Genomic DNA, 18938 nt, shown 5'->3' with positions numbered 1-18938 from the left:
GGCAAACGTGCTGAGGATGTATTTTATGATAGTACTCTCAGGCATTTTTTTAGCATACAACTATAACTACAAGTTACAAGATTGAAATGCTAACTTCTAATTCATTCCTTTATATATTCTAAATGCCTTTTATCATTTATAATTGTCATGTTATTTTGTCACGGTAATTTCTCCATAGTAGTAGTAGTAGTAGTAAATCACTTTATTGTACAAAACAAAAATTGTTTACATGAAATGCATATAAATTTAGGTACAAAGGCGAGCTTATCCCTATAGTTCTCATATTAGTCCTAATTTTCTCTGCATAATTATATATTAATAGAATTGACATTTTCCACACCTACATGCTTTATAGTTATTTACGATACAAGAGCGAAAAGTAGGAAATTGGCAACGAGTGGTGATAAATTAAACCATGACCGAAGGGAGTGTTTTTAATCGACGCGAGTTATTCGCACGTGTATCGTAGATATATAATTATATATAATTATGCGTGCGTTCTATTATTGTAAATATTTCTATAGAATTATTTAAAATAATAGAAAATATACATAACTCAAGAATAAATATTCGTAATAAAAAAACCGGCCAAGTGCGAGTCGGACTCGCGGTCCAAGGGTTCCGTACATTACTTACACAATTTTTAACATGTACCTATTTTTTATGTGAAACGTGAGATGTCTTTAAAAAACCGTAGGGGTCGGATCAAAAGCTAAGTAATTAGGTCCGACTCACGCTTGACTGCACATTTCTAATAGGTTTTCCTGTAATCTGTAGGTAAAGAGCTATTTTGTATATTTTTATCAAAATTTTAGACCCAGTAGTTTCGGAGATAAAGGGAGGGGGGATGATAATGTTTTGGCTATTTTCTTAAATAACTTCTAAACTATTTATATGAAAATTAAAAAAAAAATTGAGATTCTCATAACGAGCTCTTTAATTTGATATGTAACACGATATAGTTTTAAAAACTTTATTTTTTAATTTTCTCATTTACCCCTCAAAATCCTATAAGGGTTTTTCCTTTTGAGGTGCGGAACCCTAAAAACACAAATAAATACCCTTACCAGGATTCGAACCCGGGACCTCCAGCTTCGTAGGCAGGGTCACTACCGATTAGGCTACGGAGGCCGTTAAAACGTTAAATTAGTCCGAGCGGCAGTTCTCTTTTAAATATCTGTTTTTTTTTGTCAAGCAACTTCTTTTTATTCTAACATTTTAGGCGATTTTAGAGCTTCAAGAAAATGTATCATAATTATGAAAGCAAAGTCATTAACATCTAGGTAAAAAGCGGATGTTGCTGACTTTGCTTCTATATGACTCAAATACTCTCCTAGGTACATATTAACAAAACAGTAGTTAAGAGATGAGCGCTGACTGACACTAAAGTTTGCCTATGATGTTAAAGGTTGCGGGCCTAAAGCTACATTTTAGTTACCTATTTATATTAAATTGTTTGATAATTCATATTTCATTTCACCTTCTTAATATTGCTTTACAATTTTATTGTTAATAGTTTCAATAAGTACAATCTAAGTTTACGATCGAAGCAGAAAATAATATAATTATGCCCTTTTGTTCCACGTGGAAGTAAAATTAGATTAGTTAAAGGGTTTTAATATATTTTCCTCGGTTCAGATATAGCCCATAAGATGTAAGATAACCATTTATGATTTGAGACCACATTGGATATGGAACTGGGGTAATAATGCGCAATAATAGCTAGTAATAAGATCTATTAAAGAGACAGAACGATTGTTTATTTTGTTAGGAAATATAATCTCGACGAAAATTCTAAGTAAGCAAGTTTGCAAGTTTGTTTGTCCTGCTAAAACAATTTAATTTAGGAAGTTGATATTATATGTCTACGGCAAAATATTTGATTTACACATAAACGAATATTAATGAAGATAAATATAAATTCTTGTAACAACTTACTAGAGACAATTTCAGGCTTAATCGTAAAAATACGTAAGTAGGTAGGTGCTATGTATATACTGTGCTCTTTTGTTACTACATATTTTTATCATCATGATCATGGGCATCATGCAAATGGATGCGTAAAAGCTCCTTTTTAGGGTTCCGTACCCAAAGGGTAAAAACGGGACCCTATTACTAAGACTCCTCTGTCCGTCTGTCCGTCTGTCTGTCTGTCACCAGGCTGTATCTCATGAACCGTGATAGCTAGAAAGTTGAAATTTTCACAGATGATGTATTTCTGGTGCCGCTATAACAACAAATACTAAAAAGTACGGAACCCTCGGTGGGCGAGTCCGACTTGCACTTGTCCGGTTTTTTAAATAATTCATACCTAAAATACTGTAAATATCGTTCAACATCCTACTATAACCTCAATAAAACGAATTAAGTCATGCTTCGCTTCAAAATAATAGAACATAAAAAAAGTCGGTATTATTAATAGTATATATTTTGTTTAGTAACATTTTGTAAGGACATATAGACAAAGCGGCGATATACAAGGGCTGTGTAGTTACAAAGTATGCAATCTAGTTACATATTTATCAGGATCAGGACGTATATAGACGTGTCTCGTCTTAATATAGGTAGAGTGATGAATGCTGGCGACTTATGTCCACGTACGACTATTTTATTGATGTTTAAGCGAGTTTAATAAATGTGCCTATATGTGAGCTTATAAAATGGGTACTTTGGTAACATTGCTTTCGTTTATGGTGATACTCGTACTTTAAAATTCTTCAACTGGATTATCTCTGTTCATATTATCTTGAGGCAAAGTTTTCAGCAAGACTTTCAATCCTAGGTATATAGTTTTTAGCAATTTTGGAGTCTTTCGCTTGTATGAAATTAGATTACTCATTATGAGGATTTATTGTTAAAATAGTTTCTTCTAGGAAATCAATTTTTTTAATGGTTTAGTACCGCGAATGAATTTTGATTTCCCCAAAAAGATTTTATGTAGAAGATGAAACAAATACGTCGATTGTTAAGGGATACAGTCGAGTTCAAAAATATGTATGTATATTTACCTTATTGCAGTCGATTATGGTAAAGAAATATACATATTAATGGACTCGACTGTACATAGAACTTACCCATTAATATATCGGTAGTTCGTTTGTTATGTAATTAAATTCATCTCAATAACAGATCGAATTACTTACATTAATCTCATTTCATTTCAAGTAAATGTTTGAAGTAGTTTTGCGTACGACCCACTCACTGATATTAAAGCCATCGACCAATATAACTGTTTTCTACCAATAACAAGGGTATTTACCTAGACCTACACCTACCTCGTCTACTTTTATCTCGATTGTTTACGCAGTCGGGAGGCGCCGCGGCTCGCTTTCCAGGAAAATATCCGCGGTTCATTGTCATAAGTTACTAGTAGCGGCGCAACGATCTAGTAAAAGTACGTATATATTTTTTATATATGGGTGGTTAATGAGTTGGGTTTGTCTGCTGGTAAGCGAATGCTAGTACTTAATTCAAACAGCAACTATAAAACACAGTGTGAAATGGCATTGCCAATCCTCTAAATAATAGTAAATATGGTATTTAGTCAACAACAACTCTATGGATTTATTGAGTTGACAACTGAACGAACAAACAAATGCAGTTCGGTTATTATATGTCAAAACAGAAGCTTTTCTTCAAATATAATTAAGATGCAATGTGCTTTTTAGGGTTTCGTACCCAAAGGCTAAAAACGGGACCCTATTACTAAGACTTCGCTGTCTGTCTGTCCGTCTGTCACCAGGCTGTATATCATGAACTGTGATAGCTAGATAGTTGAAATTTTCACAGATAATGTATTTCTGTTGCCCCTATAACAACAAATACTAAAAACAGAATAAAATAAATATTTAAGGGGAGCCCCCCCATACAACAAACAAGATTTTATTGCCGTTTTTATAGATAATGGTACGGAACCCTTTGTGCGCGAGTCCGACTCGCACTTGGCCGGTTTTTTACATGAGGTTCGTTTACGTGTCTCTAGTTTGCAAATATTCAAATACTTGTGTACTCATTTGCTTTTTTGTAGGCTTCCTATATTGTAGCGGTGTAGCGTTCCATCGCGTTTTCTCATTCGACAAACCCTAAGGGTTAAAAGGGCTGTATCTTCGGTTGGCAAAATGGTTAAGGGCTAGGTATGCTCCTTAGTATAAATGCTCAATTATCAGAATTCATTAAGGTTATTAAGCCATTAAAAAAGTTCGTTAAGTTTCTAAATAAAATTAGATATATAAACTCATTGATTTCTTGAGTACCAATGCACTTGACTCTTACAATGTCAGTATCTATGTTTACATCATCAATAAACAACTGTGTAGATTTGATAATAAGCCAAATGTGCGTTGATTATTGGACATGATCAGGGGCGAGGTCAGCTAAATCAAGAGACGCTTCATGAGAGGTTTCTTGTCTTTTCTGGATACACTTTTCCATCGCCAGTTAGATCAAGAGGAAAGGGGACGGCCGTTTCTCCATACAAACGTAGTCCCCATTTTCCTCTCTGGAAATTTACATACCTAATGGAATAGTTATTTACGATACAAGTGCGGAAAAGAGGAAATTCGAAACGAGTGGCGATAAATTAAAACACGACCGCAGGGAGCGAGATTGAGATTACCTATTCGCACGTGTATCGTACAACGTTTTGCAGTACATATGGCACTTTAAATTTTCGACATATGCACGAAAAGTGCTCTTTTACGCACTAGTGCGAGAAAGTAGTACCATATTATGTACTGTAATAGTTATTTACGATACAAGTGCGGAAAAGAGGAAATTCGAAACGAGTGGCGATAAATTAAAACACGACCGCAGGGAGTGTTTTAAATCGACACGAGTTGCGAATTACCTATTCGCAAGTGTGTCGTACAACGTTTTACAGTACATATGGCCCTTTAAACTATCGACATATGCACGAAAAGTGCTCTTTACGCACTAGGGCGAGAAAGTTGCACCATATGTACTGTAAAATATTTTTACATAATTGGAAGTATATTAACCCTATGCCCTTAAGCTCTGCTCCTAACTTTGACTTTTTTCGTTTTTTTATTATGGTAAAAATTAGGAGCGAAAAACAGATTTCATACAAATTTTTAAATGCTCCTAACTCTTACAATAATAAAAAAAATCGAAAATGCAATTTCGCGTGGGTCCTCCACTTTGGTCTTAATGTATGTATATCAGCTAAAATAGTTATTTGTTATACAAGGGTGCAAAGTTGTATTTTACCCGCAAGTGAGGAATTGAAACACAAGCAAGCGAAAGGATTCTATAGTTGAACCACGAGCGAAGCTAGTGGTTCTAAAATAGAATCCTGAGCGTAGCGAGTGTTTTAACACACTCTTACAATAATAAAAAAATCGAAAATGCAATTTCGCGTGGGTCCTCCACTTTGGTCTTAATGTATGTATATCAGCTAAAATAGTTATTTGTTATACAAGGGTGCAAAGTTGTATTTTACCCGCAAGTGAGGAATTGAAACAAGAGCAAGCGAAAGGATTCTATAGTTGAACCACGAGCGAAGCTAGTGGTTCTAAAATAGAATCCTGAGCGTAGCGAGTGTTTTAACACACGAGAAGTAAAATACATTTGCACCCGTGTGTAACAAAAAACTTTTCCCCTCACTATAGCGAGGAAAGTGCAACATCCACAGGCGTTAGATCATCTTCATCAACTGGAATCACTCATTTTTTTACGATATTATAACAAAAAACTGGAAATTCTGTACTTTTACGTGAGGTTTTTAAGTAAAATTTTTGTTGACAATGTTGACATTTCTGACGTATGAAATGTCAATGATGCGTTTTGAAATTGCATCGACTTAACTTGTGCGTTCAGAATTATATTTAACATAATTATTAAAAAACAAACGATTATTATGGAATTTTAAGGTTTATAACTTAAAATCATTAAATAAAGCTAAATCTGGTATTTTTATTAAATTCTCAAACCATTTATTTAATGATAATTAATATCGAACGAACCATTATTATGAGCGTTTTACGTTTTGTTATCTGTCAAGCTACTTAAACACGCTCCATCCAAGGTCAAATTACTTTCCCCACTAGCGGATAAAATGCGTTTTTCCCCGCTTGTTTTAAAGGATAAAAGACGGCTTTCCGAGCTAGTGAGGGGAAAATGTTTTATTGCCTAAGAAAGAACTAAGGACCACACAATATACTTTGCTATTCGCGTTTTTCAGACCAATTGCCTTTAAAAGCTGGTAATTCAATTTTCATTCAATTCAATTAATAATAATAATTCAATAATAATAATTAATAATTCAATTTTTTCATTTGGCTGGTGGTTGGTTGGCAATTTTTGTTTTGTACAATAAAGTGATTTACTACTACTACTACTACTACTAATTTTTGAATTTGGTGAGTAAATGATGTTAATTATTTAGGTACTTATTTTGCTCATTTGTTATTTCTTTAATCGCTATACCTTGATCAAGAAGTGATGATAGTGAAGTCTTATTTAAAAACAAATTATTGTCTGTTGACAACCTCAGCTAGCTCGGCTAACTTACCTTAGTTATTGTTAATATTAAGTATTAGGTGTCTTGTTAATTAGTATTATATACTTATTCTAAATTATTGTAATGTATACTAAGTCTTTTTCTAGGTGTTACTGTTGACTTGATGTTTAAATTAATATAATAATGCAAGCTGTGATTGCCTGTAAGTGGGGGATCAATAAAAAATGTGCCCTTTTTGTAAGTTAATACTAGTATGTAAATTGTATCTTCTGTTGGTGATCCTAATAAACAAATAAATAAATAAATAAGAGCAAAATGCCCTAGCAAAATTAATTGACGTCGATGCATACATCGGTGGGTGCTATTGCTATAGTCAGCTGCAGAGACCCGACCTAATACATGCATACAACTTTGCAGGAAGGGGTTAACTATATCTGCAGTTGTTCTGTGAAAAACAAATAAGTTTGGGTCAGCCCCATTCGCGGGAAGCCAGTGCTGTCAAACGGGTTTAACTTGGCAGACATTCTGAATCAGATTAACCACTGTTGAAACGTACACAATGTCAAAGTTGTCAACTTTGCAACAGTAGGAAGCATCCAGCGCATTCCATCGGAGTACCCAACCCCCCCTACCCAATGACTCCTGTATGGAGACCTCTACCCTATGACCTACCGGACTAGAGCATACTTACGCTACGTCAATGTAATGGTCAAGAGCAGTGAATGATAAAGGGAAATTTTTGCCAAAAGTTGATACTATTTACCTGCATTAATTGATCGTGGGTGTAGCGTACGTTGAAGAACCTACCTATTTTATATCCAGGTCCCAGGCACGGCCATGGCCAGTTATATAAGTTACCACTTAACAAGCCTTAACTTTAACTACTTATATTAGTTTGCGGAGCGTTAAAACAACATCAATTAACGCCTCTCGTTTCCAGTCTGGCTCAGTTAGATCTAATTGATAATTGTCAATTGTTTACAAGGTCATCACACCCAACTGATTAAATAAATGTATGCATTACATATGTGCATATATGTTTATAACCCATAACTTGCATATTTGGTTGAACTGTAAATGTTAAGTTGGTTAATAAATAAATAATAATAATAAATAATAATGTTACGTAAATAAAATCTTACGCCACATTATACTAACTTATTAGGTTTGTTGATTGATATATGAAAAACGGGACCCGGGACGGGACGACGGGGGGACGGGGGAGACTTCACTGTCCGTCTGTCTGTCTGTCCGTCTGTCTGACACCAGGCTGTATCTCATGATGGTGATAGCTAGACAGTTGAAATTTTCACAGATGATGTATTTCTGTTGCCGCTATAACAAGAAATACTAAAAACAGAAAAAATAAATATTTAAGTGGGGCTCCCATATAACAAACGTGATTTTTTTGCCGCTTTTTTTATTTTACCCTTAAATAAAAAAATAAAAAAAAATAAAAAAAATAAAAATCATTTATTGCAGATGGTTAGCAAACATTACAATCTTATTACTAGTGTTAGTAGCGCATAAAAACTAAAACTAAAAACTAGACGGCGAGTGCATGCAGCCCCTGCCAACGGTTGAGCATGGGGCCATTTTCGCGCTCCATGAACACGCCCAGAATGCTGTTGGGGCTGCCGCGCAGGCGACGCATCAGTGAAGCGCACCTCTTGCGCATTATCGCCGCAAAGCTGTCAACTTGTGCCTCCGCAAACATACCAGAGGCACTACAAAATCGCGGCAACCCCATCAACACCCGGAACGCGTTATTATATTGGACGCGTAGGCCGTTGTATGCCCTCTGCGTATAGTTGGTCCACAGGCTGCATGTGTAGAATGACTGACAGTACGCTTTGAAAAGTGAAGTCTTTACTTGTACAGTACATTTCGCGAACCTGCGGGCCAACATGTTACATCGGACAGCCAACGACCTACGCTCTCGCTCAATATCCAAGTCGTCACTCTGGTCGTCAGTTACCCAGTGACCCAGGTACTTGAACTTAGTGACAAAGTTTAAAGGGACATCGTAGAGTGTCACTAGCGGTACAGTCGGGTAGCTTTTTCTACCAGCTTTAAAAATCATCACCTCGCTCTTTTTAACATTATACCTGAGTCTATGGGTCACAGCATAGGATTCACATATTTTAATCAGCCTCCTCATTGCGTCGATTGAAGGGCCGAGCAGCACCATGTCGTCAGCGTAACTGTAATTGTTGGCGGCGACTCCGTCAATGCGGCATCCGGCATAGGTACTGCTCAGCTCCTCTATGAGTTAGTTGACGTACAAATTAAACATTTTGGGAGAAGACAGCCCACCCTGTCTTACCCCACACATCAGATTATAGTGACTCGAGATCGTGTTACCCCATCTCACAGAATTATTTTGATGTAAATACCAATATTTAAACAGAGCTATCACTTCCCTAGGAACACTTGTCTCATTCCGTAACTTGGCCCATAACATATCATATGATACAAGGTCGAATGCCTTTGATAAATCCAGGAACACACCATACACCGGTGTATTCCTACTGGTGTAGTACTGGACGGTATTCTTGAGGGCCAGGATAGCACTCTCTGTGGACAGCCCCCGCCGAAAGCCAAATTGGGCGTTTAACTTGATGTGCTGATCTAACTGGGCATCAAGTAGGCCGTCCAGCACCTTGGCAATGGTGGTAGCCAACGATATCGGCCTATAGTTAGACAGGTCTGAGGCATCACCCGTTTTATTTTTTTAATGCATGTTTTATTTATTTTTGGAACCCATTTTTTTTTTGTTGGATCTGTGAGCTGTCCAATGCTTTGTATACATTTGGCAACAATATGCATTTAAGGGTTAAATCTTGACTTCATTTTATGAACCTACTGTACAAAAAGAGATAAGATCCTTGCTTTAGAGCAATTGTAAATGTTTTGGAAATTGGTTGCATACTTAAAAAAAAAATTAATTGTAAAGTGGCTGATTATGATTATGGTCTAGATTGCATTTTTAGTACCTAAATAAAAACAGTGTACGGGTAAAGGTTTTTCTCCAATATGCTCGGAAATGTTCACCTGTAGCAAAAATAGTACGGGAATCGAATTTAAACTGTTGTGAGTTGTGAGACATACTAACGATAAATAATTTCACGGTTTAGACTCACTTGTTTTAGTCACTAGCGCGACATGTTTCGGAGAGCCAATGTTGGCGCGAAGTTATCGTCCCATAGAAAATTTGAATTTCGCGCCTTTTTCTACTTACAAGATTTGCTTGTCCAACTATATTACTGTATAATTTTTATTTTTTTTAAATATGTATCCACTATAAAAAATGCTAACAGCCAACTATTATAGCCGTAGGCCGCGTCTACACGACCCGGTCACTCGGTCAGGTATCATTTCAATCTATAGGATAGTGAGATAGTAAGATAAACAACCTTACAAGTCTCGTTCTTACAAGACCGTCATGTATGATCACGATCACGAGTGCGAATACTGCTTAATAAAATCAAAGACTATACTTTTATATTTTTTTAAGGATCTCATGCGTGCACATCAAGGGCCTGACACTCTTTGATATAAAAATATAGTCTTATTGTGATTCCTATAAGAGGAAAGAGAAAATAGTGCCATGCTTTGTCCTTATCACCGACCGGGTGGCATCATAGGTAGGCGGCGATGGCGAAATACCGAAATTTTTAAGAGTGAAAGAGAAAAAAATCCTATGCTGCCCAAATTTTATATGAATATTCTTTCTCTTACCCCCGGTCGCTCGGTGGCGCATCTATAAACTTGTATATACTATGTCTATGGTGCACATACAGCTTATAATTGCACAATTATATTGAATTTTAGTAATAACCAACAGGGAGTGCATTTGCATACAAGAGACGACGGGAAGTTATTCAACATCTCTCTCCTCAGATCAGCAAAACATCGGGAGGACTTCTTCGTCGACAGTCTCTTGTTTGCTGACGATGCAGCTTTTGTGGCGAACTCTGCAGCTGAGTTGCAAAACATCATGGACAGGTTTTCCCGGGCATGCACTTTGTTCTCCATGTCGATCAATGCCAAAAAGACAGTCGTGTTAGTGCAGGGCAGTGCGTAAACACCCAGAATAATGGTGGATGGCATAGCTCTGGAAGTCGTCAATAAGTTTTGCTACCTTGGGTCGACCGTGTCAAACAATCTCTCGCTTGATGCAGAGATCGATATTCGTATTGGCAAAGCGGCGACCATGTTCGGGAGGCTACGTGCAAGGGTGTGGTGTAATGTAACAAACATCTCACAGTTAGAACCAAGATGATAGTATACCAGACTTGCGTTCTAAGAATACTCTTGTACGGAGCAGAAACCTGGACGACGTATGCAAAACAGGAGCGACGGCTCAACACTTTTCACATGCGATGTCTACGTAACATTTTAGGCATAACCTGGCAGGACAAAGTGACAAATCAAAGGGTTCTTGAAAAAGCGCAGCTGCCCAGTCTTGCCGCTCTTCTCAAACAGAGACGCTTGCGGTGGCTGGGGCATGTGCACCGGATGGAACCCTTTAGAATACCTCGACGTCTTGCTTGGTGCAGTTGCGTATGCTTAAAGGAACGTTGGAAGACCGATGCTGCGCTTTAAAGACTGTGTCAAGCGAGACATTCAGCATTCGAAATCGACCACCATGCCTGGGAAAGCTTAGCTGACGTCCGTGATGGATGGCGCAAGCGTGTTGTGGAGGGGAGAACGCTATGCGACCAAGCCTGGTTTAATGCGGTAGATAGCAGAAGGTGTCGCAGAAAGCAAACCGGGACTGGAACCTCAGGTGGCATAAGCTTTCTCTGCCAAAAATGTGGGAGGTCGTGCCACTCACGCATCGGCCTCCACAGTCTCCAAACCCGCTGTCTAAACAGCAATGCATAAATCGTCTGCAATAGACGCAAAGGCCTGTGATGATATTGAATGGGGCAATTGTTTTTGACGTTTTTGATGTGAACGTTCGATTTGAGCTTCATGCTTAGGTAAATAATGATTATTTTACCTTATTTCCTCGCATGTTTGGAGAAAAGCACTATATATATATGCCTCGGCAGGAATAGCAATTCGTGGATTCGTCTTCTTTGTCCGAACTCCGCTTCGCGTCGAATCGAAACTCATCCACGAATTGCCCTTTCCCGGCCTCTGCACTAATGTACTAGTAGGTACATTGGATATTATAAAGTAATCGTTGGTGCTTCGAGAGCAAAAATTGACCGCACATAATTTTTACAAGATATAATTTTGTATAAGTACCTAGTTAAATAGTTACTATTTTAACTCTGTAGATACTACGTAACTGTACTGTACGTTGTTTTTTGTTGGAAAGTTGTAAGTACCTACAACCTACATAATTCAAAAGATTATCACATAGGTACTTCCGATAAAACTCGTAATTGTTAATTTAGCCATTAACTCAAATTGTTTCATTTCACTCCAATGTTATTTTCAATCATAGCCTGTGCTACATGTCTGTACATTTTGTTAATTCTTAGGCTAAATTAATATATAGATATAATTTTATAATTCACGGGTAGAAATTGTAATAAAACAGAACATTTAATGGATATTTCCCCGAAAATGAAAAAGGTAAAATATGTATCAAAATAGGATCGTCATGTGGACGTAAGCGTAATACAAATCATAATAATAGGTATTTGTAATTGTTTGTTGAAACTGACATTAGGGTTAAATATTTAGTCTAGCACGTCTAGACGGCATGTCAGGAAGTTCAAATGAAAGTTTATTTATAATTTAATTGCGAGAAATGACTTGCGAATAGAACCATATTTCAATTAGAAACGGCGGACTTGCTATTCGTTTCAAGTGTAACGGTTTTCATAGTTGCACTTTTCCGGAGAAAATAACTTAAAACAGTCCATTTGTGCACTGGGAGGGAAATAATTATGCAGATTGAAAAACTATGTACAAATATACAATAAAGGACGAAACGGCCATTTGTAAGATATTATTACGTGATGATCGTTTTATTCACCTAATGGGCGGCGACATTCTCCCTCAAGGGAAAAGTTGGACCTAATCATCACGGTAGCTAATGCTATCACCACGTATTTATAAATCAGAAAAATATAACGTGTGTCTAAGAAGTAAAGAGACAACTTTCAAAGTCTTAAGGGGCCCACTGACTATCAGTCCGCCGGACGATATCGGCCTGTCAGTTGTTCGGAACTGTCAAATTTTTGTTCTAACTGACAGGCCGATATCGTCCGGCGGACTGATAATTAGTGGGCCCCTTTAGTGACAAATATTAACCGAGTTAAATCTATCTTTGATAAGACTCCTTTAACGTCCGTCAGAGTGGCAGCGGATAAATTAAAATTATCAAAGTCGTCTGTCACCAGAATGAAAAAAGAACGATCTAGGTTTAAAACCATATGTGCAACAAACTGCTTCTAGATATATGTGGAGGAACATGCCAAAAGAGGTAACCAATAAGTTTATAAAAGTTAGCTGAAAAAAATACTCAACGATTTATTGACGATTGAAACTATGTTCCGGCGAATCCCAATGATGCTTATGAAGGAAACATTTTCGTACAACTATTCATTAACTTCAATTCAGTCGTATAGATGTGACTTAGGACCAAAAAAATGTACCAAAAGCCAATTATTTTAGGAAATACTTTGTATGGCAAAAGGAGTGGCTGCAAAATCCTGAACAGCCGTAGTGGTCTAAGAAAAAAAATTTAAGAAAAAAAAAATCAGTTGTCGTAGGAGCAAATTCGGTATCAATCTAATAACTGAATTAACTTGGTGACTACTTTCAACCAAAATCATTACTTAAATTTCATATTTTGAAAATAAATTTGTCTCTTTACTTCCGGGACACCCCATTAGTTAGGCTCTAAGTATAGTAAGTCTTATTATACACGCTGTCTGATCCCATATGGGCTATATTTTTCTAGTTTTGGTAGGATAGGTACTCTAAAAAACCCTACAGCACGTTGTCACGATACTTGCGATTAATTTTGACTGGAGGACTTTTGCGACTGTGTAGAGCACGTTAGAGGGTAAATAGTTATTTAAACGCTCTTTGATCTTGAATCGATTTAATTAAACATTAATTTAACTATTCAGTCCTTAAATAAAAAGCGAGGCTTATTTTTTATTTGTTGCAGTTTATTATAATAATTGCTTAACGAAAGTTGTATACTTCTCTATTTCAGGTAAAAATCAGGAGGACAGACATAAAAATTTCATTGAGTGCCATATTGAAACTCTAATAAATTAGGTAAAGCAGGATATCAGTATATCAGTGCATTGCTGTGTACTTTTATGACATGCATTACATTATTTTTTTTATGGAAAAATGCCCTAAATGGTTCAATCAATATTAGCACCTTTTTCCAAACTTGTCTACTGCCGCGTGCCTTAATACAAAGGATTTAAGAGCCAACAGGAGCTCCGCGAATTCTCAATTTTGAGATTTCAAACTGATTATCTCCGTCGCGCTGACGGGGGCGGCGCCGGCATATCCCCGTGTGTGTGGTGCACGCACACAGACGCGCACGTCATTTGCGCTCACGGACCTTATGCCTGCAAGTCGCGTCGCGGTCGCGGCCCGCCATATAGGCATATCATAGGCTATAGCTAGTTCTTACAAACTTTTTCCGTTAGCTTAGCTCGCTACCACCACTGAGCGTTTACTTATTTCCTGTTATTGTGATTTAACTTCTTGATTTTAGGTAGCTGAATTCAATATCCTTCTACAACCTGCAATCCAAATAACATTTTGACTTTTACAGGAGAGTAAAAAAACAATCATTTCTTTTCTCGTTTCCGTGCGGAAAGTATCAACTTTCGACACGCTGTGCTATTAGTACCTACATTGTGCAACGAGGGGGGTAAGTGAGATTTTGTAAAGGAGGAGTTTACAATATTCTTACCCCCGGAGTTACACACAATGGTTTTCGTTACACTTGTGATGAAAAACTAAATTTTCAGGGAAATAATTATAAAATACGGTGACATTTCAAATATTCGTCCGCCATATTGTCATTTCTTGACAGGTTAGGCATCTAAGGCACAGACCTTCGGCATTCAGCCACGATAGAAAATTTTGTGTAAAAATATTTTAAACGGCTATTAAATTAATCCAATTAAATATTATAAACAAAAATACTAAATTATAATTGTCAGTATTTTAGAAGTAAAACTCCCTTACACACCCTTATACTTTAAACAAAGTATTTTACTTATAACTTACTTGGTTCGTACTTCGTATGAATTAGTGACATATCTAATTAAAAAAAGAAAGCTATAACTCCCGCGGGAACAATATAGGCCTTTTGTTTTCCCTTCAGTACACCTGCATGAAATAAGATCTTTTCGAGCAAGTGTGATGAAAAACAAATTTGTCGCTCTCCGGCTTCGTTGATTAGAAAAAAAGAAAGCCTCAGGTTAAATAAAATTATCATAACAAAGAAACATGTGACATGAGATATTTCTTACGTTGATGTAATTATACAGTTTTATTAATGGTCCGTTTTTTATTTATGAGTCAGATTTTGATTAAAATAGGTATGTTTGAAGAGCTCCTAATCCTGGTCGGAATGAATAAGAAACCCCAATTTGGGACAATAGTCTAGTCTACAAAACGTTCAAGGTGGTTAAAAATATAGTGTAAGCTGTTCGCATTAAAAAACCGCAAATCGATGTACAGGTTAGCCGTTTGGTACACGTATACTAGAGGTCAAAACAAAATTATCGACCCGCAGTTCCTAAAAAAAATCCCTTGGGAGGGGAGTGCTGAAACTTTTTTTTGTATAAAAAATCTTTTTTTTTGTATAAAAAAACATTATTTTTGTATAAAAAACTTTTTTTTAAACCTATCGTATTCTTCTCTTATCTATCATACGAAAGGGCTTTTTGAAGCGATTCTGAAAATATACCACATCATTCCATTTTAGCCATTTTTCTTAAATTGAAACATAAAGAATTTTCAAAACATACCAAATTTGGGCTCCTCCAGATACGATATGGCTGATTTTTTTTTTGTACAATATACCACAAATGTTACGTGATTTCCTCCTATCTAACCCAAAAAAAGGCATTTTAAAAATAATTTTATTTCGTTTTTTTTTAATACAAAGTGACACAGTTAGGTTTAAAGATCTTTATTTTCTCATAAGAATACATAATATTCACTTACACGAGAATTAATTGTTTTTTCACGCAAAATACATCTTATTATTTGTACCATGTAATTTTTAATATGTATATTTGTACAATAAAGAGTTTACTACTACTACTACTACTAATACATTTTATCGGTGAGCGCACACTTAACCTATAACAAATAACTTAATACTGTAGGTATTAACATATATGACTTAAACTAAAAGTATACAAATTAAACTAAATTAAACAAAAAACACTTTTTTTTGTTTTTTTTGTCGGGTATATCAATAACTTATAAAGAGAACAATTAGCAATGGAATGCGAGCGTAGTTGCTACGGCCCGGACCGGCCGTTCTACTTCAATACCTATTTTACGAGACTTATGGAACTGTACTGCAGATACGGTACATATTAATCATACAATGATACGTAATATCCATATATCCAACGGGAAATACCTCTTTAACCCTTTAACTTGACCCCAAACTTGGTATGTTTTGAAAATTCTATTTGTTTTAATTTACAAAAAAAATGGCTAAAATGTAATGATGTGGTAAATTTTAGAATCGCCTCAAAAAGCCCTTTCGTATGATACCACACACGATAGGTTTTTGAAAAAAAATATGTTTTTTTCCATACAAAAAAAAATGTTGTAGCACACCCCTCCTAAGGGATTTTTTAGGAACTGCGGGTCAAAAATTTTGTTTTGACCTCAGTATGCGTGTGCCAAACGGCTAACCTGTACATCCATTTGCGGTTTTTCTTTGAAATTGGGCTTGTACGGCTGCCACTAATAGAGATACTAACTCCTAAAAATACGTATGATACCTCATTAGATTCGGAATGATGTCTAGAAAAATGTATTCGAAGCATTCCCACATAAAAAAAGTTCAAAATCTATTAACAAAAAACGCAAACGTACCATTACGCAAAAAACAGCAAAAAAATCACGTTTGTTGTTTGGGAGCCCCACTTAAATATTTATTTTATTCTGTTTTTAGTATTTCTTGTTATAGCGGCAACAGAAATACATCATCTGTAAAAATTGCAACTGTCTAGCTATCACGGTTCATGAGATACAGCCTGGTGACAGACTGACAGATAGATTGACAGACAGTCAGACAGACAGACAGATATTATTTTAAAGGTATTAAATATTCTTTTAAAAATTAGAAAAAAATATGGTGCATTTAAAACATATCATGGAATATACTACGGTTATAAGTTGATAGTATGTAAAGTTATTTTTTCAACAAGTTAGGCAATTATTAAGTAACCACATTTTTCTCGAACTTTCGTCTTTGTTGTAAATAAAAAAAAAAGAAAATAATTGGCGTAAAAAGTATTTCGCCTCGTGGAGCCCTTTTCATATACATACTTAATAAGATCACGTCATAAACGATTTAATAAAAGTAATACTTTATTTAAAATAAATTTTAGAATAATAGTGAAAATTGTAAAATATAAAACAATATTTTAACCAAAGTATTACTAATTCTTTTTACAATCAAATGTATGAATACGTACTTAGAACTGATACTTTTCTAAATAACGAATAAATGGACTAAATTGTGTAATTAATTTTTAGTGCAAATCACCACAATTTGCTTCTAAAGAGCAAATCAGTGACCAAAAATTATATATGATTTTAATGTTTCGTTCATATATTCAGATTTGTGTATGAAAATGTGAAACTATTATTTCTAAAATAAATTATTTGTTCCTTAATTTACACAAAAATTATACCAAATTTGATCTCATAGCAACAGATATGTAGAAATAGAGGCAAATTGGACCGCAGAAGCCGACTTTTCCCCTCCCTTTTTCGCGGGTTGCCAGGACTTAATCTCGTAGCTAGTGCGTCAGCTCAGCTTTGTATGAACCAAGGAATAATAAATAGTGTTAAAGGATATCCCCTGAGGCCAAAGTGCATACTCACTTTACTTACTTCGCCTACTAAGAGGCAAATCGCGACTTTGAAAAGGTTTATCGATCTTATCACATCACTAGATTATCGACATTTAATGTCGACTATTGCCCATCACTTTTCTGTCTGTGTACGTATTTAGAAACTTGACCCCGCCCCTAAAATTAGTGCGATAAGAACAACTGCAGCTTAGGCGAAAAATCCTGCGTAAAAATCTCAAAAATCGAGGTTTTGTACTCGACTGTTTCCTCCTCCAAAACTTAACCAATCGTAACCAAATTTGGAAATCTAAATGATTATGAAATTGTCTGTGTCGGACTGTTTTGATTTTTTGGCTAATTGATATCAGTTTTGAATACCACGCCTCTCATTGCGGCATAGTCAGTGAGGCCATTTTTGGCCATGTGTGAAGGGCTCTAGCGCCTTAAAAAACAAAAATATCAAAAAAAGCAAAACACACCGACACAGATATTGAGAATATTAATCTGTGTTGAAAAAATCATTGTTCTAGCTTCAAAAACCACGGAGGAAACAGTCGAGTACGTTTGTATGGAGAAATGACCACTCCTGTTGGCTCTTAAATATTAAACTGTATTATAATCAGAATAATAATTACATTTTTCATTGATTTATTCAGTTGTGACAGGTTCTTACACGTTTTAGATTAATGTGTTAATGTCAAAGTACGGCCCTATAAGCTGAATCGATTGGCAGGTAGGTACTTTATGTTTGTAGTTTGTACCAAGATGCAAGCGGTAGAGAGTAACATAAACTATAAAATATGTGAAGATTTCTGGTAAAACTATAGTATCAAAATGCTTTAGCAAGGTGAAAAAGAAGTGATATGAAGGAAAGAGACGAACACGAATATTTCGGAAAATAGCGCAGCGTGGAGTGCGCAAGCTCAATTACCTATAAATGAGGAGATCTTCATCGGGGTGTCATCTGCTATGCTGTAATAAGCATTTAGTCAATTCCAATCGTCAAGAAACAGGTCTGAGAAGTGCCCAAATATTTTATGGATGATAGATTTTCTTTGTTTCTTGACACGTCTCTTGTATTTACATACCACACATATACACTCCACTACACTCCATAAATATTTAATAAACAAAAATAAAAATAAAAACTGATAAAAAAATAATATTTGAACGTCTTAACTTCTTTACTTATTTTGTACACATTTTTGAAGACTTGGCTATGGTAATAATGGAATTTCCAGTTATTTGACAGAGGTTATACTGTAGGTACAGTAAGTGTCCCAACTCGCCATATGTAGGTACTAGCTGTACAGAAAAGTGGATACTTACGTTAGGACACCGACTGTGCCAGATAATAGAACACGTCATCAATAATGTATGTACTTTACGAAATTGTGTCCAAGAAAGTG

At 35.8% G+C, this 18938-nt stretch overlaps 1 protein-coding gene across 3 annotated transcripts in view; it reads right to left on the bottom strand.

The window, feature by feature from the left end:
* The window catches only part of LOC134743242 (protein vein), a 111297-nt gene that overhangs the window by 74321 nt on the left and 18038 nt on the right, over positions 1-18938 (bottom strand). The window lies entirely within an intron of this gene.

This window comes from Cydia strobilella, chromosome 7 (assembly GCF_947568885.1).
Source record: "Cydia strobilella chromosome 7, ilCydStro3.1, whole genome shotgun sequence".
In the NCBI taxonomy this organism is placed as follows: Eukaryota; Metazoa; Arthropoda; class Insecta; order Lepidoptera; family Tortricidae; genus Cydia; species Cydia strobilella.
This window is presented reverse-complemented; position numbering and strand designations above follow the sequence as displayed.